This window comes from Melanaphis sacchari, unplaced genomic scaffold, assembly GCF_002803265.2.
Source record: "Melanaphis sacchari strain LSU unplaced genomic scaffold, SCAv2.0 Contig27_pilon_pilon, whole genome shotgun sequence".
Lineage (NCBI taxonomy): Eukaryota > Metazoa > Arthropoda > Insecta > Hemiptera > Aphididae > Melanaphis > Melanaphis sacchari.
In genome coordinates, this window is record NW_020271152.1 from 3438810 (window position 1) to 3459903 (window position 21094).

The 21094-nt window shown below is 22.8% G+C and overlaps 1 protein-coding gene across 7 annotated transcripts in view; it reads right to left on the reverse strand.

The window, feature by feature from the left end:
- Positions 1 to 5904, reverse strand: part of LOC112595498 — a 111852-nt gene extending 105948 nt beyond the window's left edge. For 2 of the 7 annotated variants that reach the window (XM_025340742.1, XM_025340737.1), the window contains exon 1: positions 5730 to 5904. The gene's annotated coding sequence lies outside the window, so the exon portion shown is untranslated. The other 5 variants (XM_025340743.1, XM_025340736.1, XM_025340738.1 and 2 more) reach the window with 4 other exon arrangements.
- Between the last annotated feature and the right edge of the window lie 15190 nt (positions 5905 to 21094).

Sequence of the window (21094 nt, forward strand, 5' to 3'; positions counted from 1 at the left end):
CACACACACACACACACACACACACACACACACACACACACACACACTACACACACAAATAAACACGCACTAACTATACATCTCACATCTATCACATGCATATTTCAGTCAGTAATAATTTAAATCGAATAAATATTATATTTGAAAACTAGAAAAACAAAATTAAATTAAATATATTTTGATTATTAAAAAATAACGAATATGGTGCTTAATAAAATAATATGTGCTCGATAAACAATGTTTTTTTCTATTCCTCTGAATGCTTTCATAACTTTCAAAATTTCATACGAATTCATCTGCATTACACCAAAGTTTAAAGCATAGCGATTGGAAAATGTGATCATAAAAGTTTGCTTGTGAGATAAAACTTTCTAGTGAAGACTCAGCGCAGTAATAATTTAATTTTAAATCCTTTCAGCAAACTTTTTTTTTATTTATTCAAATGTTCACTATTGACAAAAATGTCTACCTGTATAACGCTTTCTATATTTTACTGTTAGTGATCCCCTGGGTTTCGAAATATTTTAATAGTATTAACTAAAAAAAAAGAAAAATTTAATACGATTAAAACTCTGATTTACAACATATAGCTATCCAATTTTAAAACTAAATTGTGTTATGTTTACATATTACAGATAATATTACGGAATTGACAGCAATAAGTAATTAAAAGTATGGAAAACAAATATAAGAATTTTGTTCATTTTAAAATTAAACTAAACACTAGCTTTTAATTTTACCAAAATTTTATTAAAAAAAAAAATGAATGCAATACAAAATACAAAGTTATAAAAACCAATTCAAACAAAATATAATGGTTTATAAATATATATATATATATATTCTCAGCTTTGGCGGACATCAGGCAAACTAAATCTTCAGGGCATTTTTATTTTCCTTAAAGTTAGGTTCAATTTTAAAAGACAAATCTGTCATATTATACACAAAAATTAATAGTTAATTCATACACAATAATACAATGTTAATAAATGAATAAGTTATAAAAAGTGGTTGGGGCTCGTTACCTAAGCTACAGCCGGACCTCTCAAGATTTCCAATGTTTTTGTAAACAGTGGCACTTTAAAAATAGACTTAGAATTATGGCCTAAAAAATCGGTCTGAGTACGGCCCTGTCTGTACTTCTCAATTATAACTATTTATATGATTTCTGCTACTTACCCATAATGTTTATAGATTTTTTATTCATTAAATCTCTTTTCTATAAGATATATTTAATTTATTCGAAATTATTTAGAAAATAAATAATTTAATGGATTATATTCTAAATGTCTCAATATTTACCACAAATGTTATTGTATCACAATTATTCAATAAAGTGAGATCAAAAGTTTACGCTTTTACGATTTTTATTTCAAACTTCATGTGAATAAATGAATAAGTTTTTATAGAAACTGGGCGTTAAAAAACTACAAAAAACATAGATGGTGCCAAGTTTACTTTGTATTGTTCATGTATCGAAGGAGCTTTGATACGTGATCGGTTATTTTATACCTTTTTTAGTTCACATTCCACACATATAAACTTTGCTTTGTTTTCTGAATATAAATTGGAAATAAATTTTACTTGTTCATAATACATAATATTATGTAATTAAAAAACAATTGTTTTATGGAAAAAAAAAAAATGTGAATACCTAAATAATTTAAAAAAAAACTATTCAGAGTTTATTATTGAACTATAAATTAACGTAAATATCACAAATGTTCGTTATAAAGTTATAGACTAATAGAAGGTGTACAAAATAAATATTTTATTAAAAAATGTCTTGTCGCATCTATAAAATGTTCAAAGATATTTATAATTTAATTTACACTTCACAGAGTATAGGTAGTATTAAAAAAATATAAGAAAACAATATAATTATTTTTGCTTATAATTTTAGGTAAGATCACTGATTTTAATTTCAATACTAAGAAAGGTATAGGATTATTTTTAAAAACTGCCATTATATGTTAAATAAAAAGTTATAGTAGTTAAAACCACTTAAAATTTTAATATGAAGAAAAAGAAATAGAAAATTTGCTTAAAGATAAAATTAATTCTTCAACATTTCCCGTCTTGTCTAAACTTTAGTCATAGCTAGTAATAAACTGTAAGTTAAGTTTTAATGAAAACGTATAAAAAAAAAAAAAATTCAAATAGTGTTAAGAGTTATAAGTTATAACTTATGATCGAAAATAGCTTTAAGCTTAAAAATTTTAAAAATAAACTTAATGAATAACGCACTAAAAAGGTGGCTATAAATTATTAGGAATGCAAACTAGTAACTTGAGTGGCGACAGTGCAATTGTATGACTGGCTGATGCGACAGAAAATGTATTATATTATGTAAATATATGACTCACACGGAAGAATTTTTAAAAGTCTATTGCGTACTTTAACGTTCAAAGGTTTTTTCTTATAAAAATACTATACTTATAATGAGTAAAAATATGACCACTACTAACGTTATTTTTTTTTTTTTAAACTCTTCTAACATAAACTGATGCAATTTTCATCTGAAAGTATAAGAAAAATATAATTAAGAAAATTATGCTAGAGTTTTTTGTTGCATTATAGTCGAGCAAAAATTGACCCACAATTTTTTTCCTGTTATGAACCTTGCGAGGTCTTTGTTAATGAAATTCGTTCAGGAATTTCCATGCCACTAGGGAAATACGTTATGAAATAATAATGGTCGAGAAAACAGCTTTTTCCTGTAAACATTCCTTTCTCAAAACCGTCAGTTTTCTTATATTAAATTATAATGTAATTACATCGTCTTTTACCTTCTCAATGAAGTAAAATAAACCACAAGAATATGGTAATTATTTATTCACTAATTTTTTTTTTTTTTTAATTTAATGGTATTTTAAGCAGTTAAACAATTAGTTTTTTTTTTTATTTTAACATGTCGAATACAAATATCATTTAAATATTTCTATTTATTTTTAATATTACCCAATACATAGAAAATTAATTGCAGTTATTATTTTAGATCCTGAGCATAGCAAGGGATCCATAAAAAAATAACGATTTTTAAAATAATAAATTTTGTCTTTTTTTTGTAATTGAAAAACGAATAATCTAAGATTTTTCATACATGTATAATATACACATAATTTTCATAATATTTGGACTCTCTTTTGGTATTTATGAAAATTTGCAATTTTATAGAGTTTTAAGTACCATTGATAAAAAAATTTACAATTAATGTAATAAAATATCCTATATAGCTTGTTATATAAGTATAAAACAAACAATAACCAAGACTTTTTTGTAAATTTTTGAACTTCAAAATTTTACAAAAAAAAATATCAATATCACAAACATTTGAAAATTATTTTGCAGTTAAATAATTATTATTTGTTTAATTGTTACAGATGAAGCTTGAAAATGTAATAATAGATTTCCCATAAAGTCATGAGAAGTTTTTTTTTTTTTTTTTAATCTAAATATCTAAAAAAATATTTTGTCACAATTTAATATATATATATTAGTTGAAATTCTGATAAAATTGATGTATAATATTAATTAAAGAATAACGATTATAGTTATTTTGTTATTATTCAAACTTATTTTTAATGACTTGATATTTTTTTTAAATTATTATATTTTATTATATTCAATGAAATTTTCAAAATATTTTTATATATTTTAGGCCACTGCATACGACTAACTTATTTACATTATAATTGCTATTGATTCAAATAGATAGGTACTATTCAAATACCTTATAACACAATAAATATTATGTTTTCGGTGACAGTTGATTCGACCTACCACATTATTAATATGAAAATGTATAACTATAATAGGTTAAATTAAAATTAATTTATTAATTTAATTAAATTCATATTTAATAAATATATGACAGATAATTTCCTTCCGATACTCTCTGCTCGGAACCATTTTCCATTTTTTGCATGAAATGATTTATCATTAAATTCAAATTTAACACATATATTACAATAACCTACTCAATTATGAGGTATATTTGACACTTATTTTACAGAGACCGGTTAGCTACTTATCTAGTATTACACAAATAAATCTAATTACATAAAACTAAATATTTTATCTTTAACAAAAAAACAATTTTAATTTATTAAAGATGATATTAATTTATTTTATATCAAGTCTTACAAAACTAATTAGCTTATATAAAGAATAACATTGATTTTCTTACTCAATTTATTTTTACTTCATTTTCACTTAAGGATAGCTTGTAAAAACAATTTATATTAATATCATTGCATATTAATTCATACTTGTATTGTATATTTTAGTATATTTTAACAAAGTTAAATCTTATTGAACTATATTGTATTGTATAAATATTTTTTTAAATCCTAGTTCTATAATTTATCATTATTGACTATTATCGATAATGTAAAGGGATATTATAGATTCACGATTTTTAATAATTTATTTATAATTTAATATAATTTAGTAAATTTTAATTATTTATTTATTAATTCAAAATTAAATCAGATAAAAAGTTATGATATTAATAAAATTCAATATAAAACAATACTGTTGGATTTAATTTTTTTTAAATTTAATTTTTGTTATTACCTATAGAGATAGCATATAATTTTAAGTTAAGTTTAAAAGCAAATCAAAGATAAACACCGCCGATTATGCTTTATTACACTTTATTATACTACGTAAAATATATTATAAAATAAATATAAAATGTCCCACGAGGGTTTACTAGTGTTAAGTAATGAGATGATGGATTTTTATATGATGTAAAAACATAGATGTTTCCATAGTCTGTTTTGTTTTGATTCTGAGTATAAGTGAACACAGTTTAAAACTTTTATTTTAGCTATACCTAATGATTATTGAATTTTGTTTAAGACAAAAGTTAAATAGAGAATCTTGTTCGATGATGTTAGGCAAACTACGTAAATGTGATTCGCAAGCGAGCATACCTGCATATGAGCTACATAATATATATGCCCATGACTAAAAATAAACGAAATAACAAAAAATAATATAACAGGAACACTCACCGTCAGCTATTCGATTTTAAAACCATATACATGCAACCCGCTGGCCGCGACATGACGTTCGGTGACAATACGGATGGCTGTTTTTATGCAGCATTGCTGTTATCGCGTGATTTGTTCGGTAAAATGGACGTTTTAAATATCAAAACGAACATGCATATGAATATTATATTATAAATACATTATGTAGAAAAAAAGAAACGAAGTATAAAAGGCAATAGTGATTGATATAGGTACACAAACAGGTATATATTAAAGCGAATATGATAGAGAAAGAAAGAAATAGCCAAAAATAATCAAAAACATATCACTCTCTCTCTATATTTATATAGATCTAATAACTAAATTATAATAACAGTTCGCATTAGTCGACTTTTTAGACCGCTATAAGAAAAATATATTAAAAATATCATATCATGTCTTATGGTCTTCGGCTTATCCGGTAGCCACCAGCTCTCAATATCAATGCCTACGTCCCGTGTTCAATGACGGTGTAGTATTACATTAAAACGAACTGTGTTAACTACAACGATATATATTATTTTTGTATGATGATATAATTTTTTTTTTTTTTAATTACATCGATTACACCGTAATCATTATTATTACTGTTATTATTATTATTATTATTATTATTTTGCGGGACGAAATCGTGTCGCACAAAAACCATAACAATATACGTACATGATATTATCTGTATACTATACTAACCAGACGCGACAACGGCCGTGAATGTATAAATTGTCAACGCGACGTTAATTTATCGTTTCGACCCTGCGACACGATGTCTGGCTCGACGCCGGGGTGGTGGCCGGTGGTGGATCGAGCGCGCAACGTGTCTAGTGTCCGCGTACCGACTGCCGTCGCTCCGGTCCGCTCGCGCCGCACGCACACACTCGTGTGTCTCTGTGTACGTAAGGTTCATCTGCGACGACGGTGGCGGCGACGGCGTTGCCACTCGCGGATTCTGCGCAACCCTCGGCGTATGTATAATAACGTACACATTATTTTTGTATTGAATAAACCGCGATATTTGTGCTGGTATCGAAATGTAGATAGTGTGACATTTTAAATATATAATATGTATTATCGATATGGTTATAAATCGGTGTTGTGTTGAGCGATTCGTTTAACGTAGTGAGACACACTAATAATTATTATTTGCATAAATTTTAAAATGTAATTATTTTCGTATAACTTTAAGTCATCCGTATAGACTTTTTATTCGTGCAATTTATTATTATTAATTGACATATAAAAAATATAGGTATGTTGTTATTAAAAGAAAAAAAATAGAAAACTTAAGAACATTATATTTTAATTTTACGAAAATGTTATTTTTAACGTTTTTAAGTTTGGTAAAACAAATATTTTAAAATAACATTAATGTTTTGTGAAATAGTGAGTATATCTTACGCTAACCCCGTAAATCCATATTATATCGTCAGCTAATCACCACCCATTTTATAATAATAATATATTGAGCGTAGGCACTCTGTAATGTAATAAAGATTGCAGATTATCCTAACCCAAGACATTTTCTTGCGTAATTGTATTAATTAGATATCAAAACATTTTACCTATACAATATATGTTTGTAATTTAAAATAACATTAAGTTCAAATACCTATTATGTAGTATAAACTCGTTTGTAAAAAATTAACTATTCCTAAATAATTATTGAACTCAAGTTAGCTATTTTTCCAATAGGTCGGCGTTTTTTTAATTTCTATATAAATATGATAACTCGAAAAAAAATGAAATAATTTCCATGTAAATCGTTTTCAATTTATTTATTTTTTTATATTACATGAATCTATCCGAATCTAATTTACGATAACGAGACAAAATTATTAATGACTATAAAATATAAGCTCTTACAATATACTATATCATAAGAATAAAATAATACTCGTACACCAACGTGATATAATTGGCGATTACATTCCTAAATAAATATTTTCTGATATGAAATAGCTTCAAAATTGTAAAAATCGCAGATCATCATAATATCCCTTTTTCCTAAGGATTTAATATTAATAAAAAATGTGTTGTTAATAAGTTTATTAAAGCGAATAGAATTACTTTTATGAATTTTATTGAATATATCGTAATAAGCTAATTTTGCTGCAAGTTAATTGTACAAATATAAAATAATAAACCAATTACTTCGTTATAACTATTATTATTTTTATAACAAATAATTAATTTTATTAAATGTGTAATTATTATTATTATATTACACGCTTATTAATTATATATATAAATTCTGTAATAAATATTATGTTACACTCTACAGTATGATAAAGTACAGAGCAAAGATGTTAAAATGGCATTTATCGTTTCCTATTTTATTTGTTTAAATAATGAAGTTCTATTTTTTTTTTTCAAAATGTTTACTTGATCATTTTACTTGTAATAAATATAAATGATAGGTCACTATAGAAATATAATACATTAATGAATAAGAAAATGTGTAACCTATTACCAATAAATATCATGTTCCGAGCATTTATCAGTACCTATATCAAAATGGATTATACTGATAAATAACCATTAAATAAATGTTCAATTACAAATAAAATACTTATATGCCTGTACATATTTCTGAATGAACTGTGTGTATAGGCCATAATATGTACTATACTATGTTATATACTATAAAATAAACTTAATACATAATGTTTTTTTAATTTTTTTTTTTTTTTTTTTTGTACATTTTTATTCGCATAAACTGAGATATAAACTACAAATAACATATTATATAATAAATTATAAGTTTTTAATATACAGGTATCTAAAAATATTAGAAAATGAGATTAAATTCCAAATTATAATGACTATTAACTACTTAAATTATCATGTCTAAATAATTATATACATTTTTAAACTTATAAAATATAATAATAGTAGCTAGTGCGGGTGTAAAATGTTTGAATATTAGAACCAATTATTATAAACGACTAAGCTTGTTCAATACAAAAAAAAGTTTATGAACTTATTGTAAAAATAAATATGTTTTTACAAAAATAATTTCTTAATCTTTTATATATATTTATATGCCAAAGTGGTTTTTAAGACTGAATAATATTTGCATTAATAAAATAATAATCAAACATTGTATAGTTATAAAATTATCTAATTTTGATCTTTCCCCCGTAAAGGAAGAACCCTGACTGGTAACCTATAAACTAATGATTTTAAGTCGATGGACAAATAAAAAATAAGTATATTATGAACTAAATAAAGTAAAACAAATAGTTTTAAAAAAATGAGTAAAGTCATATTTTAAATATTCGTAAAATAATAATAATAATAATGACTTACATTAAATATATAGTAAATTATAAGAATATAAGTAATTTTCTGTGAATGTTTTGCAGAAATAAATTGAGTATATATAATAGGTACTTATATTTTAAACGCGATTCTGTTTAGATATAAAGGATAATAGGAGAATTTTTTTAGAAACAATTTTAAATTTGATTCTTTGTCTGCGGCTTCGCCTCGGGTTACTAACCATGCTATGATAGTAATGATTGTAATGATATAATAATAATACAATGTAAAATAAATATTTAGGTTTTAAGTTATTTTTATTTGTTGTTTTTTGAATGTATTTCGAGGTAGAAGAAATAGAAATTCAAACAGAAAACTGTGTATATAATAAAATAAAAAAAGTATGGTTTATTGTGGGGGTTATATATTATTATAAAAATAAGAATTTGGAAGAGGGATGTCGGTACTTTACGGATTGAGATGCTGGTTATTAGTTATTTTGATAACTGTTGAAATTATCGTGTACTTTAGTCATTAATACCTAAGGTAATATCTCACCAATAACTCATTATGTTCTCTAGCTTGGTGTCATGATAAAAAAAACGTGGTTAGAACAACAGTAAATAATTAAAAAGTTGGCAGATCGTTGATATTTTTGAAATGCACGGAAAAATTCTTTTTCGTATTGTCAACAAACTATGTTGATTTTGTATTTTAGCATGATAATAATATTGTACTTTTTTATCTATATAATTTCATTAATAATATTATATTGTTAAATGAAAAGTATATGCCGATTATCAATTAAAAATATTAATCGTCAACCGATGACAATATTTTATCTTATCATTATAACAATGTTAGCAGTTCTAATATCAGTGCTATTTTAAAAAAATATTATGTGATATCTTATTTATAAATAATTAATATATTATAATGTTAACCATTTAGTGAACTAAAATTATAATCACTGTTGTATGTTAGGTGTTAAATAAGTTATTATTATGGGTGTATAAAATTTTAATTCAATGATTTATCATTAATCATTATAAACGAAAAACGATTCTGAGCGGAAGACATTTTTGGATAATGTGTTACTTAATTATAGTAATATACATTTATACCTAATTAAAAAAATGTATACAACTCGAAATTTAATTTTTTCTCTACGTAAATATTCTATAAAACATAAAACTTAGATTCATAATACAAATAGATACTATCTTAAAATAAATCATCAATTTCATTGTGTATAATAAAATTTACAACAACGATATACCTATATATCATTAAATTTTTAATTTCAACCAAATTATTATAATTTATAATGTCTAACAAAAAATAATTTCCTTTGTATATTTTTTAAATTTTGGTAGTTTCAGTATAAATTACTTAATAGTTATAAATACAAAATTATTAGTATTTTATTTTGCGATTTTGATAAATTTCGTTAAAATTATAGCTTTAATTAGGTACATATAAGAAAAATTATGCATAAATATTTTTAATATTTTTATACAGATTTAAGCATATTTTATAATACGGGATCTTGTATTAAATAATATATTTAATCTACAATTATTTGTATTTTAATTAAAACAAAAATCGTTTAGAAATAAATAGTTATTAAATGGGTGAATGATATTGTAAAACATTTTAAAATCAAATGTTCATAAAAATTAATTTAGTTTTCCAATAGTTTTTTTTTTTTTATAAGTTAAAAAACTAATGAAAAATCTTGTACTTAATTTTCATATCATAGGTATGAACAGAACATTTTTTATGTATTTTTAACTACATAGTATTTTGAATTTTCTAGATTTTTGCAAACTTTGTCAAAATTCTAAAATTAAATGATTATAAAAAAATATTAAAACTATAATTTTCGATATTCTTTAATTGGGGAATTAACTACTTATTAGAAACTGGGTCTTAAATTTGCAGTTATTTTTTTACCCATTTATAATTTTTTTTATTAACATTAAAATAAAAAAAACTAAAAATAATCAAGATTTTGTGGTTATTCGCTTTTTAATTACATAAAAAAACAAAATCTATTTTGACAAAAATCTGCTTAATATTTTGTTTGTTTTTCCTGGCTATAGGAATAATTACTTCCTAAAAAGGCATTAACTAAATAATTTATCTTTATTTATGTATATTCTTAAAATTTGTTAAAATAATGATTGAAATTTAAGAATTAAAATATATGTATTTATTAAAAAATATAATAGTTAACTATGATTTTTAACAAGTTTTTGCTTGTTTTTTTTCTATAAATTTATTTTCATTCAATAAAATATCATCTTAAAACATTGATTACTGAATCCTTCATCTTATATTGTTTATGAATTATATCAGTTTATACAAAATAATTAACTATACGTTGATACAAGTAATTTACCACATAGCAAATTATGGAATAAGACGTCTTGCAGCTAATATATTTGGTTTTATTTGTTTGTATGTATTAAATATAAAAAGTACCAAATTATAAAATTATTAATCGTTTAATAAATATTTGATAAATCAACAATTAAAAGTAAAATTATACGTTAATAAAATAAATAAATCATAACTTTGGTTCAAATCAAAAAATGAAAAAATTCGGTTTATAATTTAATACAATAGTGACATCTAATTATTTCCTTTTAAATCAATATTTATCTCATAAACATTATTACTGATAAAATACTATATAAAATGACGTACAAAATCCCTTTTGAGGTTTTGAACATTTATTCGTTACAGACTACATCCCATCGTTGAGTCGAACACATCGATTTTTACACTTGTCGCACAACTACAATTTCTAATATGTCAACACAGTAAAAGAGTTGATATATAGATCTGTAAAGTTAGGCGAAATGCCTACAAACAATAGATATAGCCTATTGTTGAGGTATGACGAGAAAACTTCCTCGTATACACCTATATCCGTAATTCAATGTAAAATAATACATATATGTACTACACCAAAACTTGCTTACGTATTTGTCTTAGTATACATACAAATGCAACATAAACTGACTTTTAATCAAACTGACTCAAAACTGTTTATAAAATAAACTTAATAGAAAGTTTAGAAAGATACAACATCGAAAGAAATAGCCAGGAAAGAAAACGTAAAATTCTATCAGTTGATATAGATGTAAATGTCATAAATTAAATATAACTAATTATTTATTATTTACTTTTGTTTCATAATTTAATCATGTCTGTTAACACTTACCAAATAAACGAGATTTGAGTATAATATAAATTTAGTAACTTAACATGAGTTATGTGTATTACATTATATATTGTATTAATTAGCTTGCTAATAATTTAGTATTCAATTAAAAAACTATATTTAATTTTAATACTATAAATTATTGTCATTTATTTTTAAATTTTTAAAGATTTTTTTTTATTTATTTATAAAATTCTTAAGTACCTATAATAAGTTAATAATTTTTTATTAGTAGGTATAATATAGCGTATAGTTAAACGTTTGATTATATAAACATTTTAAATAGTAAATACATGCGTTTAATAAAAATTATACGTCATCTTATTATTTGAACCTAAATGAAAAAAATCCATAATAGTCAAACTATTTTGAAAAATATATGATAAAAAAATATATACTGATATAAATATTTAAAGTAACAGAGTTGATTAATATATATAAATATAACTATACAATAATTTATGGTGTTCGTGAAAATATTTACGTTTTTCCATATTTTTCCTAATAATTTTTAAAAGTTATTTATCTTTTAATTTGATACTTTTATTTTTATTGATACTATCCAATTTTTGTAAAAAATCACCTTAAATACTGAAAATTTTTGAGGCATTTTTTTAGTTTAAACATTTTTTTCACTTTTTGAATACAAAAATACACACACACAAAAAAAAAAGAAAACAAATATTTTTCTTTTTTTTTTTTTTTTCAACTAAACTCGTTTTTTATGATTAAATATATTTCCATTAAGATATTACTTTTGTAAACAATCTCAGTTAAAAAAATTGATAAATTATAATTATAATGAATGGCTAGAGAAACCTGTTATTGTAATTTTTCTGAAGGTAATTTATTGCTAACTGACTAATAGATAAACTCTCTTCGATATGAATATATAATTAAAAAGTTATAAGTTATTTTTAGATAAACGATATTGAAAATTAAAGCACTTCTTAAAGAAAGTAAATGCTTAAAGTTTTGCTAAATATTTGAAAGTTTGTATCAGAAAGTTGGTACGTTTAAATTTGAATGGATTCTAATTTAATGTAACTTATGATAGTTATAATAAATTAAGCTAGACACGTTTGACGGGTTATATTAAGGATGAAGTTTAATAAGTCGGTATGTTGGCCCCTTTTAAATATACTGTGAAACTGATTTAGTATTAATTATTCTATGTATAAATTGTTATTATTTATATTTATTTATTTATCTTTCTGAACAGTTTTTTTCTTAACTTCATAATATTTTTAATTATTTGAATTCATTTTTGGGTTAAGATTTAGTCATGAGAATAAAGTGAAACAAAATATTAGCTTGTCAATTTATAATAATATAACATGAAAGTAGAAAATACTTCAAATAAAACAGTCTTGTGAAAAAAAAACGGTTTCATTTTATCACATAAAAACAGCGTTCAATTTATTTTTGAAATTACGCTGTCGAGCGCGAATGGATTAGATACGTTTTATTTAAATCCTGTCGTTTAAAACAAATTTTAATTTTCTCAGCTACCTTCCATTTTTATTCAATGTATTTCCATTACTATATGTTTTTATTTGAGTATTTCAATTTAATAATTTAAAATATTTATAACCAAAACTGTAATTTTACTAGCCTTTTTGGAAATGTTTTATACGATTCTCTATAAAATGCACTTAAAAAATAAAATAAAATTGAAATCTTCCCAAACGGACACTTCTAAATAGCGAATACCTGAAAAATACTAATAAATTACAAACAGATTCTTCTATTTAAAGAATGCCTCCAAATAGCGGACATAATTTTAACAACCGAGAAGGTGTGGTATTAAGAAATTTCATTATAACTAAATGCCCAGACGTATAAAAATAGTATTTTTATCTTTAATCATTGATGTAAAATTATATGTTATTAATTCCAGTATTAAATTATTGCTTTTACACAGTGAACTAAATTATTAGTAAAATTTAATATAATTAATAAATGTAATTTAATACTATCGAATGGAAATAAATTATAAAAACTGTATTTTTAAAAGACTTGCATATTTATTTTTTAGAATATGTTTAACAAAATTTCCTACAAAATGCAAGTACAAAATGAAAAATAATTAAATGTTTAGTAATTTTGTTTAATAGTTCTCACATTAACTAATTGTGCCTGTAATATACAGCGTGTAAAATAAACCTATTCGGATAAGCAGAGATAGTATTGATAATCTATTCATTTATTTTTTATATAAGTAAACACACAGTACTAACTGCAATAACCTAGCTTCAAATAAATTGATGATTGCTCTTAGATTCTAAAAATGTAACTTTTTCAACATAGTTACGTTATTACTCATGTCTTACGTAAGTATTTTCATGAAATTTGTATACATAATAAATTATAGACTTAATTTCACAAAATTCTCAGTAACTTTGAAAATTATTAGAAAAACAAAAAAATAAAAAAAATAATCATTCTAGTATAGGTGTCGATTATATAAAGTAATTGAGTAGATTACTATAATTATCACTATTACTCATTATGCGCAAAGTATGTACAATTTAAATTTAATCAAATATCATAGTAGGTATACGATGACACACGATTCTGAGTGGATATTGTGAAAAAAACTTCTAATAATAATATATAATTATGAATATACTTATAAAATATAAAAATATTTCTTTGTATAGCTATTAGTAAATTATGTTTTTAATAATTATAAGGTTGGTGTAACTAATTGTTGACAAAAATAAATTGCATATATTATATTGTATAGACATTTTTATAATATTAACTTATCATGTAACAAATTAAATTCCTGTGGACTTACCCTTTCTAAATGTCCTTAAATTTAAACTATACACAAAAAATATTTAAGTTTTATTTACCAAAAACAAAATGACTGTGTCTGTCAATAATTATCATGTACCTTTTATAAGCCTACCATACTGCACACTTATAGAGCATTAAAATAACTACTTAAACACTGATCCAAATTTCACGATTATACGTTTTTATCAGTTTTGAAAAGTAGCGGCCAATGAGTGAATAGTATTAAATTTACACTATTGGTTATTATTTATTTCAAATAATTAGGTATACTGTAGAATAGTGTGAATAAATAACTTAAAACTACTTTAAATACTTGTAATCGTTTAGATAACAAGAAAAAAAAATTAAATTGTGCATGAATATTTTTAGATTATAGGTTTCTATAAAAACATTTAGGAAGAACTTTTTATTAGATTTTCAAACTTACTTTTACTTATAAACAAAAATTTTACCGTACATAAATAAAAAATAAATCAAAAGAGTCTAAATCTATAAATAGCTCAAAAAGAACCATAACATTTTTAAAATTATATCATGGCTTAATATGGATATTTCGTGAACATTTTATGTCTCTATACTAATTCGATTTTTATAATAACAAAAAAATAAAATCGATTTTATTGAAAATTAGTTTTAAGTAAAAATGCATTGTCTATTATTTTGAAAAGTACTAGAAATTTATACTTTTAATACCTGAAGGCTGAAGTACCAACTATATCAAATTTTCTTGCAAAACTGCTCTCAAATATTAAACTATTTAAAAGTATATGTAAAGCACAAAATAATACATCATTCTAATACTAACTTCTCCGCCCATATTATATACAATTAAAAAAAAAAAAAAAAAATGGCTCTAAAAAAAATTCGAAATTGTATTAATATTCTTAACCATTGAGTAATTAATATTTTATATATTTGCCATTTTGGTGTTAAATTTATTGATACGATGGTATAACAAACAATATAAACGATGATGCGAATAATATAAGATAATAATATACTAATAATGATAATACTATTCGTAAATGTACACATAACCATTTTAAACAGATGTTATCATACGCCGTCGTGTTTATGTAATGTAATACCACTAATGCATCGAGTATTTAATTTTAAATTTGGGTATCTTTATAAATCGCCGTTTTATCATAAATAATAAACTACTAAAATTCCCAAGTAACACTGACTTATGTTTAACAAGTGCACGATATTAAATACACGATAAACATATTATGACTGTAGAACTTCGAAAATATAAATAATAAAAATAATCAATTCTAATTGGTTTACATTGAATCATAATATTATAATACCAATGTGTATAAAAATTCATAATTAATAAAAATAATTTTTTAATCATCGTCTGGATAAATTGTTATTTTACGTAAAAAATAAACGATTTCACCATAAAAACTAAATCTAAAATTGGTATATGAATCGTGGAAAACAAAATCTAGGTTTATTTTGTTATTTATGATAATTGACTCGATTATATCGTTTCGAAATTTACAGCTGAAAGCTAAAATGATAATAGACATTATTGCAGAAGACGCGTGATTAAATACATTTTTTATAACATTTTCAAGATGAAAATTATACATGATTACTTAATCCGACTGTAGTGGATTGGAAACGATTTACCAATGCTTGTTTGATTTTTGTATATGTCAAAAAAAAGGACAAGAGGCGAGAGTGAGTTTCTAGTTATCTAAAGTTTTTCGGCATAAATTGAACTAAACACTATAACAAATAATAAATAAAAATATTTTCATCGATCAATGTGAAAATACGAAATTTATACATTGTATGAACATTAATAAAATATTGTTGTTACACGTATAATAACAATTAAATCGTTGTTATTTGGATATTTATTAAATACTATCGTGTATACTTCGATTTCGAAATATAATTTTGGTATACGCAAGTTACTGCTTCTAGAATACAAATATTGGTAAAATGGCTGGTAAATTAAAATGTTTTCATTTTGATTAAAAATCATGAACTAATAAAGTACAGCTTATAAATTTAAAATACATTAGATGAAACGTCTTATAAAATACTGTAAGTTGATAACTGTAAACTATATGTATATACATAAAATCTATAGAGTGTTGCTAAGAATTATATTTTCTGTTTTTTTGATTAAATTCTTTCATTTGTTTTAATATGGTTAGATTTTACATTTACATTATATGAAACAAGTAATCACACTTTGCGCGCATTTTCATTAAAAATTAATTTTCTAGTTACCATTTTTCGATATACTACTGTATTATTTACATCTTATTTTAACAACAATATTGTTCATAAGCTTACACAATTCAATATAATGTGGTTATATACTTACTGGATATTGAGTAGTATTTATTTTAGATTTTAATAAAAAGTAATTGAATGAGACGCAATTTCTTGGTCTTGTGATTTAATTATTGTCTTACAATTATTATTTTGTTCTATGAAAATAATCAATTTCTTGAGTTCAGTTCTTTTAACTAGCGCTTTACCCATCAATGATGATTATTTCATAAGACACTAACTCACATAATTTTCTTTACATCGTAAATTAAAAAAAAAAAATTCAATTCTTTACGTATACGGCTTTGTAAAAGTGCACCAGGATAAGATAAAAATGTTACTTAATTAATTCTAAGGTATAGTTTATCTATACATATATAGTTTATAAAATAAGTCAATTATAATCCAATGTATACATTCTAAATAAATATACATATTCTTTGGTGCTTAACACTTAACCATATTCACGGGTAGCAAATAAAATATCAGTCTTGAAATTAAGTTCCTTATTTATATACTCGACTGAAATAGTAATAGTAGTCATTTTATTAATATTTTCTTATTTAAAGATTTTAGTATGTTATTGTAATTTTACGATTTTTACCTAAACGTCTGATCCATTTAAAACTTAGAATAATATAAATTGCAATTGTGAATTATAAAACTGATGCAGCGTAAATATAATTTATTATGAATAGTTATTTTATTTAGACTATACTTTAATAAGTACACCTATAGTGCCTAGTGATAATACTAAAATCATTATTGACTATTATAATTTATAATAGGTATAATATTTTATATAACTTATATGATCGTTAATTACGGTTAAGAAATAATACATTTTTTAAATATCAACTAAGAATTTTATTACGAAACGTGGATACATTATAAGTAAATAAAATTGATTTAAGTTCTTTATAATTTTTTTTTTTTTTGGTTTTTTTAAACTACATTTTTTAAACTTTTTTTCCTAATATTTATTAATTATACTTATGGTAAATTAATAGTTGATTTAAAAGGTATTAAAGGTTATAAATAAATGATAAAGTATGAATATATATTTTTTTTAAATTTCAAACGTAGGTAGTGATTACTAAACTAATTTAGTTATTTTACTTATCTAGTGTTTTTTTTTCTTTTGATCCACGCGTATTGTATGAAAGTTTATTTTATTTAGTTTACATTTAAAATTATAAGTTAAAACTTTACATTTTAATTTTTAAAAATGCTTCATAAGTAAAGTTTTTTTTTAAAGTTTTTAATAATTTTGACATTGAGCATTATAATATTGCAGTGCTCTTTAAATTAAAATACACGTCTATAATATGAATATTACATTTTATTATTATTAAGCATAAATGAAAAAATAATATTTTTAATTTGGATGACAATTTGTTCAAATATTTTCTATAATATTTAAACTTATAAATAACTTTTATGCTTTAATTAAACAAAATCTTTAATATTTAGAATCTATCATCAACAAATTATAACAGTATATTTTATTTTAAACCTATATAGTAGATATAATTTTTCCATTTCATATTTTCAATCTTATATGAAACACTGCTTATGAAAATTCTCATCTGAAGATATAATAAATCATTTATTTTACTTGCAGACATTTGATAACCGTAATTGATTGGATATAATTTATATAAACCTCAACTTATTTGGTTTCATCAATTCCACATAATCAAAATATATACATTCTGTAGAAATTTCCAGAAAACTATTTTTTTTTTTATAATAGTTGTTCACTTTTGCTAATTTGTTTTAAGACTCACTTTAACATCAATTTAATATACAGTATACAAAATTGTGTATAAAAAAGAGAAAAGTTGATATTGCTCTGCTGTATGGTAGATATAAAGTGGATCACTGCGATGAAAGTGTTAAATTTGAATTCGATGTTATACTATTGTATAAAAAAAAAATTCTGAACAATGCGATCTATCAACCAATATTCTTAAGTATATTTCTTGTTTTTATATATATATTATTAGGTAAAGCAATTCATTTCACTATTAATAATATAGTAGGTAGGTTGAAATCGTTTTTATCGAAAACATTGATTAAAATATCATTGTATAGAAAATTATTATAATTTAAACATTTGGTGAAAATTTTAAGTACCTACAATTATTCGTTTTTGAGTTACACCAAAAAAAAAAAAAAAAAAAACAAAAAAAAAATTGATTTTGTCAAAAACTAGATGTAGATATGTAAAAATTCCTGATTTTTCTAAACTTTTTGGTTTGCTCTTCCAATTATTTTGGAAAACACTGATATTTAACGTCTTTGAAGTTCAATTTACTATCCAAAACCATCCACTAAATTGAAAATCAAACCAAACTCTCGACAATTTATCAGATACACAGATACACACAAATTAAACACGCCATTGTAAAATCAACATATTCATCTCTTCTAATTAGAATCTTAAATACAAAAATATATTTATTATTTTATTTAACTAAGTAAACTATGTTCATAATATAGGTAATTCTGAAACATTTTTTCTATAAGGTGTGTGTAATACATAAGTTTAATTTCCAAAATTGAACATCTAAATAGACATTTTTTTACAATTATGAATATACCTCACCTTACCTAGAGTCGTTTATACTAATTTTCATGAATCAGTAGTTATTATTAATTTATTAATAATTTCCTTTCTTTTTTGTTTTTTTTTTTTAATCATAAACGATTGAGATTAATTATAAATATTTAAGTTATGACACACAATAAGATACCTTATTAGCCATCTTTCACATACAAATATTTATTATACCTACTTTATTGATGAAACATTATTATTCATTATTATTCATTAATAATACTTCGATCAGAATTTAATTATAATAATCATAACAAAATAATTGATATCATTTAGAGTGGGTTGTAGGATATATTTAGTATCCTCAACTATTTTATGTACATTTTTTAATATAGTATATTTAAACATTATACATGGTCATTAATATTTTGTAAAAAAAATAATAATACTGCATAATATATTCACTAAATAAATAAAATAAAATTATAAATAGTATGCAGGTATTTCATTAAAATGTTGAACATTAAATTACCTAGTTCTAAAATTATGTTAATGGATTAAACGTGAATAAACAAATCAACGTTTGTTGGAATAAAAATGTTCAAATACAAAAAGTAAATATTACACAACCACGTCTTCGAAAATATAATTATGTTGTTTTGATAAAAATTTTAAATGGAAATCCTGCAAAATCCAATATCATTAAATTCAAATTTCTATAGCAAACTATTTAATAGTTTAATAAACAAAATCAGTTATAATTTTATAAAATATAAGTATTATTTTACTCTGTTAAATGAATAATAATTAATTTTACATCCATAACCATAAGTCATAATACATAAACAATAATTTTATAAAATGTAACGTTAAACATAACTCAGTAATTTTGATTATTATTTATAGATTTGTATTAAAAAATAAAAATATTTTAATGTCAATGATTTCTCTTTTCGCACGCACACACACCATCACACGTTCAAAAAATGTTAGAACTCAAATAATCGAGCCAAATCTTTAGCCAATATCTAATAATTGAACAGTGGTTTGGTATAATGCCAGGAGAAATTCTGGTTGGCGTTTTACGTGAGCGCACATATATTGAGTTTAATTAGTTTGCAGGCTGGGAAGACCTAGAAGGACTTGTATATTAGAAGTGGAATTAAATGAAAAAAAAAACCGTTCTGATAGCATCTTGTCAGTAACGGCTCTGTCCACAGGCCTTTGTCAATGTTGATGAATAGTCTATGTGATATAGATGCCCATAATTCACATCGATCTCGGACCATTAGTTTCCATTACCACAACAGGAATTTGCCAATAATTGACAAATCTAAGCCTCGATATTTTGGATACAGTGAGTAAAATAGTATCTCTATGTCCCAAATGTGTTTCAATGTTTTATAATTTATGTTTTGTTGTTTTCCACATCCTAGCAATAATCTTAAAAATGGACATAATAGAAAATATTACAAAAAATTATAAAATAACCGTTAAAAAGGATTCTAACGATTATATATACTTAATAATTCAACAGCACAATTCAAATACAATTTAAAAGTAATAAAACAAAATGAAAAATAAACTATTTTTTAAAAATTTAGTTTAGCTTTTGTTTTAATAAATTTAAGTTTAGAAACGCCGAATCCTATAATATTTATATGTATACTTTAGTATTCAAAACACGATTTTAAAATATTCCATTATTTTAGAGGTAAAAATGTAAAATAATAAAAGATATAACAATACATTTTACCCGTAAAATGTTGTAATTTTCCGAATAATTTAAATCGTAAAAACTATAGCAAACCCTATTATTGATTTTAATTTTTCTATCAATCTAATATTTCACTTATTAAACTTTTATTTTTCCGATGTTTTCATGCGAATATTGCTTTT